The sequence below is a fragment of the Pipistrellus kuhlii genome, unplaced genomic scaffold (genome assembly GCF_014108245.1).
Source record: "Pipistrellus kuhlii isolate mPipKuh1 unplaced genomic scaffold, mPipKuh1.p scaffold_m20_p_10, whole genome shotgun sequence".
NCBI lineage: Eukaryota > Metazoa > Chordata > Mammalia > Chiroptera > Vespertilionidae > Pipistrellus > Pipistrellus kuhlii.
The window spans coordinates 44,325,955-44,343,114 of NW_023425405.1; the positions used below are offsets into that span (position 1 = coordinate 44,325,955).

Below are 17,160 nucleotides of genomic sequence, written 5' to 3' on the forward strand. Positions count from 1 at the left end.
TGAAAAAACATTTTTAGAATTATATCCCAGAGTACACACAATATCTTAGCAGTATTATTAAATGTTCAGTTTGGAAATTATTGCATCTGTAATATTTTAGTGCTAGCATATGACTCAGGCACATTATAGCAGTTAAAATGTTTAAAAGATGTATGTTTCTGAGGTATAATGAAAACCTGTAGAAAATATGATTCTATATGTTGAATAATAAAGAGAATAATAGCTTGTATCTTTCATAAAAACCAGCATATTTTCTTATAAGCCAGATACTAATTATATATGTTAATATTTTTTTTATTCTTACTTTCAGCCAAATGTGATTGTAAGTAACATAACCATTTAATATTGGGTAACAGGTTTATTTAGTAGCCCCTCATATTCCTTTCCAATTAACAGTATTGACTAGGCCCTGGTCAAGTGGCTCAGTTAATTTTAGTGTCCTCCCCTGCACCAAAAGGTTGCAGGTTCGATTCCCTGGCAGGATCAGGACACCTACCTAGGTTGTGGGCTCAATCCCCAGTCAAGGTATGTATGAGAAACCAATCAATGTTTCCCTTTCTCATCTTCCCTTCTCTCTAAAAATCAATAAAAAAAAATATCCTCGAATGAGAGTTAAAAAAAAAAAGTCAAGTATACTAGAAGACATTACTTATTGCAAGTGACCATAACTTTAACAGGAACTCCAACCACCAGAGTGCAATGTTTTCCATGTTATCAGAACTGAGAATTTATGGAATTCTGGTAAATTTTGAGCCACCATGAAATTTAAATTTTCAGAGTGTAGAAAGTAATTCTAATGAGAAAAAAGAATGTAGGAGTTAGTCTGAGGGAATCACACACATGTATATGAAAGAATATTCTGAGAGAAACTTACTAGGTCTTAACGGTAATAAAGAGACTTCAAGGTGTCATACGGAAGAACTTTTTGATATATTGAACCTTAAAACTTCGCCCAAGAAGAGGGTGGAGCCCCCTTTGGTGGAGATCTAGATGAAAAAGAAGACCAGATTTCCTCTTTCAGACTAAAACACAGGTAGTGTCAGGAACCCATACGGAGGACCTTTCTGTTCTATGATTCCATTATTTGAACCATTTGTGAAACCCTAGCCCTTCAATTGCTTTCTGGTGCTTGTCTCCTGTTAAGTCCCAGAGGTATATTTCCCTCCCAGGCACCAGCCCACTTAAAGCAAAGCAGTCATGGGAGTTGCCAACTCATCAAAAGCAGGGTCTAGTCCAGCATTAACCTAATTATATGCTGCAACCACTCTTCTTATGCATCTGGGAGTAACTCCTTGGCTTCCAGCCAGCCACTCTGGGATTGGATTTTCAAGTGACATAGCCAGTTGCTTTAAAATGTTTACTTCCTGAATGCCGGAGGTGGCATGACGTCATCACAAAGGGGCAAACCCACAATAGGATCAAAAGCCTCTGCTCCTGGTAGCCAGCCTGGCTTTGCTAATGGCCAGAGAGCCCCGATCTCTGGTGTCTTTGAATTCATTTTTTCTCAGTCATGGTGTGGTATCTTGTTCATCACGACTCACTCTGAGATGAAGTCGTTATGTGCGCCTTGCTTTTTCTTCACAGAGCATCGGTAAGCATTTTTTTAAGGAATTTTTCATATAAATCTTTGACGTTTCTGGCCAGGAAATTGGGCAGACATCTGGAAAAGAAGCAGCATCGCTTATCTCCATCCAAAATGTATTTTGTTTCATGTCTATCCTTTTTTTTTTCTTTCTAAAAGACAATATGCAAATTCCTTAGCCATAAGCCTTTCCGGACTAAAGGTGTCTGAATAGTGTAAGGGTTATCTTCTGTATCTTAGAAAACAAACTTTATGTTTCTCTCCCATCCCTACATTTCAGAGGGCTGCAGTGCGGAGCAGAGCTCACATGTATCAAATCAATAGCATTTACTGTTGGCAGAAAAACATAATCTGCACCCAATGAGTAGAAACATAAATACAACCACACAAGGAAGTTAGTCAATAAGTGCTTTTCTTCTCCATCTGTTGCTGCTGAGCTTGGCTGGCTTCCCCTTGGGGTGGTTTGTAGTATCCATCTTCCGATATGTTCTTTTCGATAGAGGCTTTATGGGATGGTTTCCTGAGATGTTATAAGACCCTTTTCCACACTCATTGAGTGGCTGCCTTGATTGATCTTAACAGCACCTTTGAAAATGCTGGTGGAAATCTTTTCTTAGTTGAGGTTTTTAGATATTGGCTATATAACTAAATAAGGAGTTCCATATTTCAAAGTAGTGTGTTTGGATGGGTGCCCAGAGCAAAGAAAAACATTAACAGGCATAAAAAGCTAGCATATGGATACTATAAGGAGCATGATGGAAAATGTCCAAATAAAGTAGTGGAACCTTCCAATCAAAGAGTGTGAGGGGCAGTAAGGAAAATATGTTCTCTCTTATGTGTCTGCCAAAATGTAAGGACAATGCAACCTATAGAGTAAATTCAGCAGATGCTGGAAACTGCAAAAAAAAAAAAAAAAAAAAAAAACACCAGGGCATACTTTAAAATAGCATACTACTTGTGTCTGAACTTGATTGCAATTAAATTCTGTCATTTGATCTATTTTATTATATTATTGTATCTATTTATTATGTTGTTGTATCTGTTTATTATGTTATTGGGTCTAAAGATCACCTTAAATGAGTATGGTTAGATTGCACTAAATTGTCCTCACAGAAATCATGAAATAGTATCATTTCCTAGGAAGACCAATCAATATATGTCCTGAATTCAATCACTTGGTAATTGTCTTTAAGTTCCTATTATGCATCTAGAAACACAAGAGGCATATAAGTGTGGAATATGGCATAATAGCTTCTTTTAAAGAGTTCAAAGTTAGTTTTAAAAAATGGTAGTCGTCTTCACATATTTCTGTCCACTCTAGGGCATTATTTCAATATTTTTTATAATAAAGATTTTTTTTAATTCCCAATTTCTAAGGGACATTTTATTTGTAGTTCTGAATAGAAAGGTTAAATTGATTATTTTTATTTGGCACCCATAGCGTTTAGGTAAGGGTGGTTATGTGTTTTATGAAATTTAAAGGTCCTTTTGATGGTAAGAAATAACCTACTAACACCAGATAGATGAAAGGCAGGACTGCTTGTTAGTTATAGCTCCCCAATAGAGAAGGCTGCCAGGCAGGGCCACACAGGGTTTTTGCACCCAGGGGCATGGCGGCAGAAAGCTGGAGCTGATTAAAGCGGATACACAGTGGCCTAGCGTGTGCGTGCCCAACAAGGAAAATAGTCGGGCGTGTACTTGACTAGCTGCTCAAGAAGAGAAACTGGTTGACCTCTGCTCAGGACCTCAAAACTGGATCAAAATAACATAATTAAAACACACACACACACACACACACACAATAACAACAACACTGTATGATATGATATAAACTGGAAATATTCTTTGTAATTCATTCATATTTTCAATAAATATTTAATGAACACACATTATGTGTTGAATCCAAGATGGACAGTGAGAAAATAAGAATGAGCAAGAGGATTTCAGTTTGATGGGAGGCAAAAGAAATGATGACAATTTAGTTATAAACCTAAGAGAGTCGTATAAGTTGCCATTGAAACACAAAGGTAGGTGTTATTTCTATAGACCAGACCACTCGGGAAGTTTTCAGACATAGGATGCATCATTAACAAAGATACAAAAGCTAGATATAATTTAATAAGCTGCAATCTTAGAAAAAAAAAGCCTAGTACAAGTACACTGTATAAATTAATCAAAGAAGTCCCAGAAAGATAAAGAGACTTGCTTTATGTCACAGATAGTATAGGAAACAGCCTACAATACCTCCTCAGCCAGCATTCACCTATCTTTTTCCCTTGTATGGTCAACATCAACTTTGTTTAACTGCAAAGTCCACATATTTGACTATCTGAACATGATATGTAAGTGTTATAATAACCTGGCCAGAAGGACTTATAATAAAGAAAAGATTTAGAATTCCTTTTTTTTTTTTTTAATGTGTTCATTTTAAAAGAATGGAATTCTTTCTTTTTTCTGCATCATTAAACTCTCCCCTCCCACTGTCGTCATGTCTAAATCAGAGCCTCCCAAAGAGCCAGAACAGCTGTGGAAGCTCTTTATCGGAGGTTTGAGCTTTGAGATAATCAATGAGAGTCTAAGGAGCCATGTTGAGCCTAGGGGACACTCACAGACTGTGTGCGCAGAGGTGCAGACTGTGTGTCTGTCAACTATGTCACCGTGGAGAAGGCATGTGGGGTTGTGCATGAAAGCCACACAAGGTGGATGGCAGAGTGTGGAACCAGAGAGGGCTGTCTCAGAAGAAGATTCTTAAAGACCTGGTGCCGCTTAACTGTGAAAAAGACTTTTGTTGGTGGCATCAAAGAAGACACTGAAGAACATCAGCAGTGGTTCTCAACCTTTCTAATGCTGTGACCCTTTAATACAGTACCTCAGGTTGTGGTGACCCCCAACTATAAAATTATTTTTATAACTGTAATTTTGCTACTGTTATGAATCATAATGTAAATATCTGTGTTTTTTGATGATCTTAGGCTTTATAGCAGCAGTTCTCAACCTGTGGATCTCAATCCACAGGGTCACCTAAGACCATTGGAATACACAGATGCTTACATTACAATTCCTAACAGTAGCAAAGTTACAGTTATGAAGTAGCAACAAAAATAATTTTATGGTTGGGGGTCACCACAACATGAGGAACTGTATTAAAGGGTTCGTGGCATTAGAAAGGTTGAGAACCACTGACCTAAAGGATTCTTTTGAACAGTAATGGAAAATTGATTGAAATCATGACTGATCAAGGCAGTGGCAAGAAGACAGGCTTTGCTTTTGTAACCTTTGATGACCATGACTCTGTGGACAAGACTATCATTCAGCAACACCACCCTGTGAATGGCCACAACTGTGAAGTAAGGAAAGCCCTATCTAAGCAACAGGTGGCCAGTGCTTCAGCCAAAGTGGCTCTGACAATGTTGGTGGAATGACACTTTGGTTGTAGAGGAAACTTCAGTGGTCCAGGCAGCTTTGGTGGCAGCTGTGGTGGCAGTGGACATGGTGGCAGTGGGGATGGCTGTAATGGATTTGGTAATGATGGAAGCAATTTTAGAGGTGGCAAAAACTACAATGAGTTTGGCAATTAACAACAATCAATCTTCAGATTCTGAACTCAGGAGAGGAGGATATTTTGGAGGCAGAAGCCCTGGTCCTTATGGTAGTGGAGGTCAATTCTTTGCCAAACCACAAAATCAGTGGGGCTATGGCTGTTCCAGCAGCAGCAGTAGCTATGACAGTGGCAGAAGGTTTTAATTACTGCCAGGCAACAAATCTTAGCAGGAGAGAGATCCAGAGAAGTGGCAGGGAAGCTACAGGTTACAAGAGATTTGTGAACTCAGCCATGCACAGTGGTGGCAGGGCCTGGCTGCTACAAAGAAGACATGTTTTAGACAGTACTTATGTAAATGGAGGGAAAAACTTGAGGACTGAATTTTTGACTAATTGTATCACAGGTTATTTTAGCTTCTTTTTTGTGGAAAGTGTAAAGCATTCCAACAAAGGGTTCTAATGCAGTGTGATGTGTGTTTGTTTTTGTAACTCATGCTGTTGATTGCCAAAAGTAATAGTCTGAACATGATGCTGAATAAATATGTCTTGAAAAAATAAAAGAATGGGATTCTTTTCCATTGGCTTAATAATATCTGGGCCCTCACCTGGTCTGGCAGCCTTAGACCTAAACTTTATGGTGGCTATAACTGGTGTTGATCGTGGTAGGAAAGCATAAAGCCAAGAGTGAAATAAAGTTAGTGTCATGCAGAGACATAAATGAGCCCATAAATGTTCAATGTTAAACCCAAAGAAAAGACAGGGAGCAAATTCAAGGATTAGTGAATGGGAAGAGTGAGCTGATTCTTGGAATCCAGCCTGGAAATGCAGCCTAAACAAGGTCTGGGGAGGAAAGTTGTAAAATGAATATTGGTGACTTTACCTATGGGTAAGGAGGGAGCCTTTAAGCACATGTGGGTTGATGAATTTTACCTTCTGAAACTGAGGCTTTCCATCTGTATTTTATGACATTAAAACACCTCTTCCATAAAGGAAATATATTGAGATAGTTCATTTTTATGTAATAGTAAACTATATTATAATATTTATCCTAATAATAAAGTAATTAACTAGATTGTATTGATTTAGAACCCTCTAGAATTACACTTTGATTATTTAAAATGTCATCTTTTTAACTCAGTGGTTCTCAACCTTTTTAATGCCACAACCCTTTAATACAGTTCCTCATGTTGTGGTGACCCTCAACCATAAAATTATTTTCATTGCTACTTCATAACTGTAATTTTGCTACTGTTAATGAATTATAATGTGAATAACTGTGTTTTCCGATGGTCTTAGTTGAGAACTGCTGCTGTAGAGCCTAAGACCATCAGAAAAACACAGATATTTACATTACGATTCATTAACAGCACCTCCTACACACCCCGAATGGGGATTGAGCTTGAAACACAGGCATGTGCCCTGACCTGAGATCAAACCATAACCTCCTAGTTTATAGGTCAGTGCACAACCACTGAGCACAACCAGCCAGACTAGAACTCTTAAATGCTAATCTTTCCTTTCCTGATTTGTATGATATTAATATGCAGAATTGTATTTGTTTTTTGTTAAATCTATAAGTTAGACCATGCTATTATTATCTTATATAAACAATACATATTTCAATGATATTATTATCTTATATAGACAGTACATATTTCATTTTACTTACACATTTACTTATTTCTTTGTTCATTATAACTTTATGATCTCTGGCCATTTTACCTCTTCCTAAAGTAGATCTGATAGAAATTTCTTTACTGACAATCTATTGACATAAACTCTTATTTGGATATTTATTTGTTTTAGTTTTTGTTTTCTATTCACTTACCTTACTAGTTTTATTGTTATTGTTTTTATGGATTATTTGTTTTGTTTTATTTGTCTCTACCATTTCTTTTTTAGTTTTCTTATGATCCCAGCAATGAATTAGAAGTATGCATATTTTCATTGACTTAGGATCTTGTTTTCTTTCCAGAGGGCTCTTCAGATATCCAGACCACATGCTTCAAGGGAATCGATATTGCAGAGTGTTTTGATTTGGATGACTGGTACAATAAATGGGAGAAGAATATTTATAGACTGAATAAATATCTAAGAAAGGTAAGTCTGCAAAAGATATTGAGAGCAAGCCAATGGCTAACTGCCTCCAAAGGCATTGGTATTTGGAAGAAAAGTCATCTGAATATTTTTGTAATATAATAAGGAGCTTGATTCAAGGTCACCGATACGGACTCTTCAAGACTTACTGTCACTACCACTTGATTAACAATCACTTGATTTACAGTCAAGCTTGTATATTACAATGTTTCTAACAAATGAAGTTCTATACTTTTGTTAACATAAGCTTAAAACTATAGATCTCTCAATAATAATAGATTTAACTTTTAAAGATTCTACTTGGAAAATAGATACAATAGTCATGAGTTACTAAAGAAACAATAGGATTCTATTCTTCCTAAAATATATAAAGTATATATGTGTTCGTGTGTGTGTGTGTGTGTGTGTGTGTGTGTTCAAAAAACCCTTCTTCCAGATCTGTTACATCTGGTCATCCACTTTGACCCAGGGATAGGATTTAAAAGCCACCTCAACATCTGGCATTCTTTCTAGCCATGCTCCTGAGAGGAGATTTCAGAGACACTCATAGTGTAAGAACAACATGAGAGTCTGAGGCTGCCAGTTTGGGACTCAGCTCATTACTCAAAATGCTTCTTGGAACTCATCCGTACACTCCTGTATATTAATCATGCAGATGAGTGTCCTCGCCCCTATGCATCCAAGGACTTAAAGGAAATTGTATTGTTTTACTTGCCGTTTCCCTCTCTCAATATCCTATTAAACAGCATGGCATTTTGGAAAGACACACTGAATGAATAAATCAATACATTGATAAGTTTGATCCCCCTTTTCTATAAATACCCTTCTATCCCTTCTCTTAGGTATATTTCTCGTCATCTGAGTCTCAAATTAACTGTCAAGTGCTATCCAATAGCACAGGCTCTGGCACTGACCACCGGGAAGATTAGTGTCTGAAATGTGCTATCAGGCTTGGCAGTGCAAAAGCAAGTATGATGTTGTCCTTTCCTTTGGAAATGGGTGGAGGGCCATGTAAATGTATTGGCATGGCATTCCATTGAATACTTTTACAGAGTATACCGGACTTAATAACTATCATTTCTCTTTAAAATTATTATAAAAGGAACTCCTGGCAAAGGCATAAATTGTATCATATCAACCAGAGACATCAAAAGAATTAGTTTCTAGAATCACTCACTTTCAACAAAAACCAAAACCAAAACAAAACAAAACAAGAAAACAACACATTATTTCTACTTTGACACAACAACAACAATAATACAGTTGGGTTTTGAGAGATTTTGGGTCAAAAACTCTTACTTCAGTGACCTCAGAAGAGCGTTCTATGAACTTGCTGCTACCTGTCTGAACACAAGTCTCATTGACCGCAGAAGGAGAAAAAGAGAAAACAATAACAAGATAATTTAGCTGGGATTAAGAAAACATCTATTTGATTCCAAATATTTATTAATGTACTTTTATTTTACCTATTTGGAGCAACATGTTATTGTTTCAGTGAAATAGCATTAGGCTTTTAGAGGGGCCAAAGAAAAGTCTTATATCATCACCACGTGAGTTACTCTCATCACATGTAAATATAAGGTTTCTGTACATCTGTTTCATAATCCTCCTTCCAGGAATGACTAGGTGAAGAATTTCAATGTCCTGACGGCTCTCCACCAGCTGCCATTCTCACAGAGCTCTTCCTGGAAAGAGTTTAGTGAGCACTCTTGAAGACTGCCATTCTGGGAAGTAAGACTGGAGGCACCAGACAATGTTTATTCCCGGCAGTTGAGCTGTCATGTATCTTCTCGTTTAACACTAATCTAAAAAAGACCTTCCTCTTGATTTGTACTTTGATATAAACATTTACATAAAACCAAGATTTGAGGCAAACCAAGGCTTCCAGTGTGAATTATCTCAGTGGATTAGATTGTTCTGTGCTTATAATTTATGTACATGAATGACTTATATTTGAGCCATCCATACTGTTCTTCCAAAATAGACAACTAAGGTTTTACAGTTTTCACTCAAAAGGAGTGCTATATGTTCAGTTCTTTTTTATTCTTCTAATGTAAGAAAATCGAAAACAATATAAGTTGAATAAAAATTGAAGTTGTGAAAAAGTAAAAAGTAGATATTTTAATCCCATCCCTTAATGACCTAGAGTATTCTAAACTATTTACATTAGAATACAAAATGAGAAAGAGATATTTAGAGGGTAAAAACAGTGATGCAGCCTTGAAAATGACTAGTCTTACGAAAAACGGCAAAAAGTTTTGGGTGAATCTCAATGCAGCAGGTAGAATTTTTCTAATGGACAAATATTACAAAAAGGTAAAGTTGACAGAAAGTTATTGATGAGGCTTATGTTAAAGTTTTCTATACTCTTTGTAGAAAAGCAACAAGAAAGTAATTGAACATGTTTAATTAATTTAAAAATCCTAAAAAACTGATGTTTTAAATATAATTGATTAGTAGTAATAGTAATAGTTGTAACAATATAGTAGTGATAGTTGTTATATACTACACACCATTTCATGTTTAACATTTCCAATAAATTATATTTATTAGGCAACTTATATGATCCACATATAGCCAAAGATCATAACGCTTGAAAGAGGTGGAGCTAGAATAAGAAACTAAATATTCTAACTCCAGATACTGCTCTGTTGGTCACTACGCAATAATATGTTCATCATTTGGAAGGTGAGAGCACAGATGAGAGATAAAGAAGGCCTTTAGAAATACTACATTTGAGAATATGATTTTAGCCCTGGCCTGTTTGGCTAAGTGGATAGAGCATCAGCCTTCAGGCTTAAGGGTCCCAGGTTCGATTCTGGCCAATGGCATGTGCCTTGGTTGTTTACACATCCCCATTGGGGAGTGTGCAGGAGACAGCAAATTGATGTTTGTCATCAGTATTTCTAACTCTCTATCTCACTCTCTTCCTCTCTGTGAAAAATCAATAAAAAATTAAAAAAAAAAAAAAAAAGGCCTGGGGCCTGGATGTAGGTCTCTTCCTCTCCAGTTTGGCTCAGTGGATAGAGAATCCACCGGCGGACTGAAGGGTCCCAGGTTCGATTCGGTTGAGGGGCACAAACTTTGGTTGCGGGCACATCCCCAGTGGGGGGAGAAGGGGAGGTAGGAGGCAGCTGATTGATGTTTCTCATCAATGTTTCTAACTCTCCATCCCACTCTCTTCCTCTCTGTGAAAAATCAAATAAATAAATAAATAAATAAATAAATAAATAAATAAATAAGGTCTGGGACCCGGATGTAGGTCTGAGCCCAGATGGAGGTCTGAGTCCTGGAAGGCAGTTCGGGATGGATAGGGAGGTCTGGGCCCCAGAGTCCGGTCTGGCACCTCACTTGGACATCTTGTTTTTGGAATGGTGGTCTGGGTTACAGATGGAAAACTATATCCCTGATCCAAGACTGGATTCTGAGGTTGAGGCCTGGGCCCCAGGATAATCTTCTGGGCCCAGCCCTGATGATCTGGGTCCAGGATGCAGGTCTGAGCCCTGGATGTAGGTCTGGGTGCTTGAAAGGACATGTAGTCACTAGGGGGCGCTATGGCACCAGGTCAAAACCGGTTTGGCTCAGTGGATGAAGTGTCCACCTGTGGACTGAAGGTTCCAAGTTTGGATTCGGTTCAGGGGCACACACTTTGGATGCGAGCACTTCCATAGTGGGGTGTGTAGGAGGCTGCAGATTGATGTTTGTCAAGGATATTTCTAACTCTGTATCCCTCTCCCTTCCTCTCTTTAAAAAAATCAGTAAAATATATAGTTTTAAAATATGTTTTTTATAATTATTTCTTAATTATTCTTACATCAGAATTATGTAGGATAAAAATATTTGAAAGTGGAGAAAAAAGATGAGTAAGTTAAAGGAAGCAGTCAGTCTAAGGTGATAATGGAATAAAAACACTAATTTCAAAACTATTTAAATGTTGTCTAAATTAGTTTACATTGGGATTCATAGGCTGAACGAAACCAATCAGATTATTTCTAGTCAGAACTTCAAGAACACAGACTATAGTCAACCAATAATGAGTGCCAATCAAATGACAAATGTTGGGGGAAAGCTTCTAGCACTGAGTCACTCAGGGGTGATATATATAAGGGGTGCTTATATATAAGCAGAAGAAGCCTATTCTACTGACAGAAATAGGAGAGTACAGCATATTAGCAGTGACAGACAATAATGGGAGACATGTAAGCTCTAAGAGACATAGATTAAGTTCAATTTCTGATAGTTTTCCAGGTTATGTAAGACCAGTCTCTGCTAATGGTTATCGCTCAATCTATGAGTATGGGTTTCCTATAGAATAACAAACCTCTACCTGGTTTTTGTTTGTGACTTATGAGTCCTTGAAATTAAAGTTGTCATTGTCTAGACCAGTGTTTCCCAAACTTCTCTCATGATGAGAATCACCTGGTGGAGAAAATACAGATTCCTGAATCCCAACTAAGAAGTGCTACCTATATGTTCCCAAAAATTCTAGTTTAGCACTTCTTAGTTGGGATTCAGGAATCTGTATTTTAACAACTCCACCAGGTGATTCTCATCATGAGAGAAGTTTGGGAAACACTGGTCTAGACCAAAATAAGAGTAGTGTGACCATCTCCATTTTCTTTTCAGAAGATGGTTGAATTTTGTTTAAATTTAAGTAAAAAGATTAAGAAATTGCCCTGGCTGGCATTGCTCAATGGTTAGAGGACTGGCACGCCAACTGAAGGGTGGTGGGTTTAATTCCAAGTCAAGGGCACATACCTGGGTTCCTGTTTTGATCTCCTGCCCTGGTTGGGGCGAGTGCAGGAAGCAACCAATCTATATGTCTAACCTCTGCTTGGTGCCAGGATTTCAAAGAAAGATATTGTATCTCCCCATTATGGAAGTTGCTTACAATACAGTGGAGAGAATACTAATTCTAAAGTACAAAAACCATAGTAAACATTTAAATGATTTTTTAAAACTTGATAGTAGCTTTTTAACATTTGATAAAGATTAAGTTATAATTGAAATTTGATTGAGCTTTTTAGCAAAATGCAGTTATCTGCTAAACTGAAATAATGAATCTACATTTACTAATACTATCTATTTTGTAAAATATACTACCAATGAACATTAGCTAAAAAACAAATGTGCCTAATGACTTAAATAGTTGCTTAATGAAATACTTCGGTTCAACTATGTTATAAAAATTCTACTGTCAGTGCATTAAGGATTTAAATGTGAGACCTGAAAGGATGACACTCATAGGGGAAAAAAGAAACTCCTTGTCATGGGTTTTGGTAATGATTTTTTTTGGAAACCACGTCTAACATACAAGCAACAAAATAAAAAATAAACAAATGGGACTGCATCAAACTAAAAAGCTCTGACAGAAAAAAAAATCAACAGGGCGAAAAGACAATCAATGGAATGGAAAAAAATATTTGCAAAACATATATTTTATTGGGATCAATATACAAAGTATATAAAGAACTCATACAACTAAAAGCACATATATACACAAATAAACAAACAAACAAAAAACCCGAATAATCCAATTTTTAAAATGGGCAAATGACTGGAATAAATAGTTTTCCAAAGATCAACTAGTCTGGATTATTATAGCTATATGGGGTTTTTGTGATTACACACAAATGAAATTTTTGTTCTATTTCTTTTAAAAAATGTCATTGGGAGAGTAAGCATTTTTAAATCGATCTTTTATGCTAAGCAATATACAAAACAGAAGAAAACTTTCTTGAGAGAATAACACCAATATAAATACTCTATTTTTCTTTCTTTACTTTCTTACCTTACTTTAAGAAAGTGATAGTTAATATAATATCACCAACTACAAGAAAACCAGATCATTTTACATAAATATATCATTTTGTACAATGGCATATGGAACTATTTCATGAATCACCTAGATTAAAAAAAAAATTCTAGACTCAATAAGTAAAAACTATGTATGCTTTTCTCTCTCAGGCCAGCTCGAATTAGAAAAGCATGGTTACTTTCAAAATAAAATCATGCAAACTTATGGTAGATAACCTTTCTATCAAACAAATTCTTAAAATTATTTTAAATGGGAAATACTTGACTTTCAGAGGTAGATGAGCCAATTAGAGGACATAATCAAAACCAAATTCAAAAAAAACATTCATTTAACTTCCTTACATATATATATATATATATATATATATATATATATATATATATATATTACTTAATATATGTGTGGATAGAGGAGAGGGAGGAACCTATAGACAACTGGTGGGTTTTAAAAGGTGGATTTAGATAATTACATTGAGGTATAGAAATACCCTGAGCACCTCTTTTCCAGCTGGAACCATGGAAGGTGAGGATGAGAAGAAGTTTCCTGCTGTGCCCGGACCCTTGAGAAAAATGAAGGAATTTCACAGAGCTGACAATCAAACACCTGAGAAAGACATTCCCCGAAAGATACTTTGAAAGGTAAGGAGAAAGCTTATCTGTGAACATGCTAAGCGCTATCACAAAGAACATAGGCATATATACAGGAGTGAGCTTGAATAGCTAGAATGGCAAGAATAGCTGGTAACTCCTATGTACCTCTGGAACACAAATAGGCATTTGTCACCAATGGTGTGAGCCCAAAGTCTGAGAGGTGCAACAGTTTCTTTGCCTTTGCCAGATTTTAAATGACACCTTCGTTAGGCTCAGCAAGGCTTCCATTTACATGCTGAGGATTGTAGGAAAATATATTGCATGGGGGTAACCAAACCTGAAGTCAGTAAATGAATTTATCTACAAGTGTGGTATGGCCAAGTCAATAAAAAGCAAAATTCCCTGACAGATAACACGTTGATTGCTTGGTCTCTTGGTAAATATGGCATCATCCTCATGGAGGATCTGGAACAACTTCCTGTGGCCCTTTAAATTACCTTCTCCATGAAGTGGAATAAAATAAAAGACCACAGATTTTGTAGAAGATGGAGATGCTGACCACAGGAAACACCAGCTCAATAGGTTTATTACAAGGATGAGCTGAGGTACCTATCATGGTTATTTTTGTAATCTGATAATTTTTTATTGCTTTCAAATTGAAAAAATATATAATAAAAAGTTAATATGCAAATGACCGAATGGTGGCATGACCGGTCATTATGATGTGCACTGACCACTAGGGAGCAGACACTCAATGCGGGAGCTGCCCCAGGTGGTCAGTGTGCTCCCACAGGGGGATTGCAGCTCAGCCAGAAGCTAGGTTCACGGCAGTGGCGAACACTGCCTCTGTGGCAATATTAAGGATTTCTGACTGACAGCTTAGTGGGCCTAAGCCATCAGTTGGACATCACCCCAGGGCTCCTGGATTGTGAGAGGGGACAGGCCAGGTTGAGGGAATCTCCCAAGTGCATGAATTTTGTGCACTGGGCCTCCAATCCTACCTAATAATAGAGTGATATGCAAATTAGCTATCTACTCCACTACACCCACAAGCCAAGGCCACCAGCCACGCCCACCAGCCAATCATAGCAAGTATTCAAGTTAACCCAACAAAGATGGCAGTTAATTTGCATACGAGGAGGGAGGGAGGAGTGAAGACTGAAGATAGCATAGAAGGAAGAGAAGGAAAGCAAGGCGGCTGTGACTGCTGGAGGGGAAGCAATGGCAGCGCCTGTGGGGTGCGGTGGATCAGGGCACACAGCAGTGGTGGCAGCGTGCGTGGCTGCAGAGAAGGTGGCAGCAGTGGCTGTGGGTGCGGTGGGGCGGGAAGGACAGGTGCAGTGGCAGCAGGTGTGGCGGGTCGGGCATGTGGGGCTATGTGCACAGCGTGCAAGGCCCTGGAGATGGTGGTGGTGGCAGGAGGGAAGCCCGCCGGAAGTCTTGCAGGAATATTCCTGCAACAGGTCGCTAGTATATAATAATCTGACAAAATAAAATAAAAAATTTCTTCAAATTGCTAAAACCCATTGATATTGCACATTTGTTTCTAAACAAAAATGTGCTGTTTTTGAAAATATAAATATAATTTGTGTTCATTATAAATGGTACATAAGCATACTCATATCACTCTTCTGTATTTTCTAGCATCAGTAACTTGAACTTCTATATAAACTGAAACCCTTTTCCATATTTCCTGAATTCTTATATTTACTCAAGTTTCACTTGTCAACACTCACTTTATATTAATGTTCTTAATCTTAGTTAGGCTTGAGGATAAAATATAAAAATGGTAATGTAGAAAACAACTTAAAAGAAATTGAAATCATAATTTAAAACTTTCCCATGAAGAAAACTCCAAGTCCAGATGTCTTTGTTGATAAATTTTTCCATATATTAAAGAAATAAATTTATCCAAATACAAACTATTCTAGGGAGTAGAAAAGGAAAAAATATTTCTCAGTTCATTTTCTGAAACCAGCACAATCATCATACCAATATGTGGTATGGCCACTACAAAAATGAAAATATATAACATTTCTAATGTACGTAAATATAAAAATTACAAACAAAATATTTATAATCTTATACTTATATACACATATGTTTCCATGTCTAAGTATCAGTTATTTCAGAAATTTAAAATTATCATTTATAAAGCAATTATTATAATTTATCACCTTAAAAATAAGATAGAACTATATGACCATCTGCAGAGGGAGAGGAGACATTTCTGGATGAGGCTTTGAGTTGATACCATAAAGGCCTGTGTGTGGTGTGAGGTGGGAGAAGGGAAAAGGGAATGAGCATGAATGTCCAGGTGTACAGAGGACAGCTATGACCTTTCATCCCTTATCATAGAAAATCAATTAATATTTTCCTGACTTTCAATTTCATCGAGTAAATGTAATGAGTAACATTGATTGAATTCTGAGATGATGGGTTTCTGGGTTCATCAGTTTGTTGTCTCCATGTTCATAGCAGCACCTGCTCTGCACACCAGATGGCATGGTTGACTCTAGCTTCAGAAGCATGAGTCACCAACACTGATACGCATGAGAAAGAAAATGTCACTCACTCTTGATTTATCTCATTTGACTCACATTATTTACATGGAAAGTGGGATTATATTTTAACATTTATTCTGCTATAAACACACTAGTATATATTTGTGTAAGCCAAATTGAAATATATTCGTGCATATATGTTGATGGCAAAGCCCATAAAAATGTAGTATTGGAGTTAATTATTGCTATGCTGATCAAAGTTAGCACCGATGAGGGGTCATATGAGGCAGTTATAGACATTTCACCTGAGAAATAGCCATGTGATGCAGATCTATTGTATTTACAGACAAGTGGCCATGGTGAAAATGATGTTAGACAGCAGCCACAATGTGACACTCTTGTACCTCTACCCCTCAAATTCACCAGGATGCTTAGGTGCTTCTAATATCTTCCTGGCTACTGGTTAAAGGCAGACCGACCTTTGTCCAAATCTTAGCTCTACCATTTAGTTGATGGGTGTCATATTGGAATAAGTTATTTATTCCTTGTTCTTTATCTGGAAGATGGAGATGATACTAATTGTACTACCTTGATAGAACTATTCTAAGAAATGGCATGCATACCAGATCCAGGGTATAAAAACATACAATAAATATCAGCTGTTACTAGTACTGTAATAATAGTAATAGTAATTGTATAGATTCTGAATATAATAAAAAAAGGAAGCAATAATAATTTTTTTAACAAATAATTTTAAGAAAAGTAGAGTCTATATTTTTACATGACAGGAAATCATGTCCAATATATTTGGTTTTAACTGTGTTTTAGAAATTGGTCATGCATAATTTCATTATCCAAAACTGAATAGAAATTCCAGAAGCAGCACACTTTCCAGCCATGGAGTTCAGTGGTCTAGGACTCTAGTTTGTGGTCTTTGTTTCCTAGTTTCTATTGGAGAGTGATGGCAAGGAAAAGGCCCTCTGAATTCACCACATAATCTGTCAGGCAATCACCGTGATACCACAAATG

General features: G+C 36.9%; 2 pseudogenes; both read left to right on the plus strand.

Annotated features, from left to right (window-relative positions):
• Window positions 1–4,044: 4,044 nt before the first annotated feature.
• On the plus strand, window positions 4,045–5,326 carry LOC118711336 (annotated as a pseudogene).
• An 8,226-nt stretch (window positions 5,327–13,552) lies between these two features.
• Window positions 13,553–14,231, plus strand: LOC118711346 (annotated as a pseudogene).
• The last annotated feature ends 2,929 nt before the right edge of the window (window positions 14,232–17,160 follow it).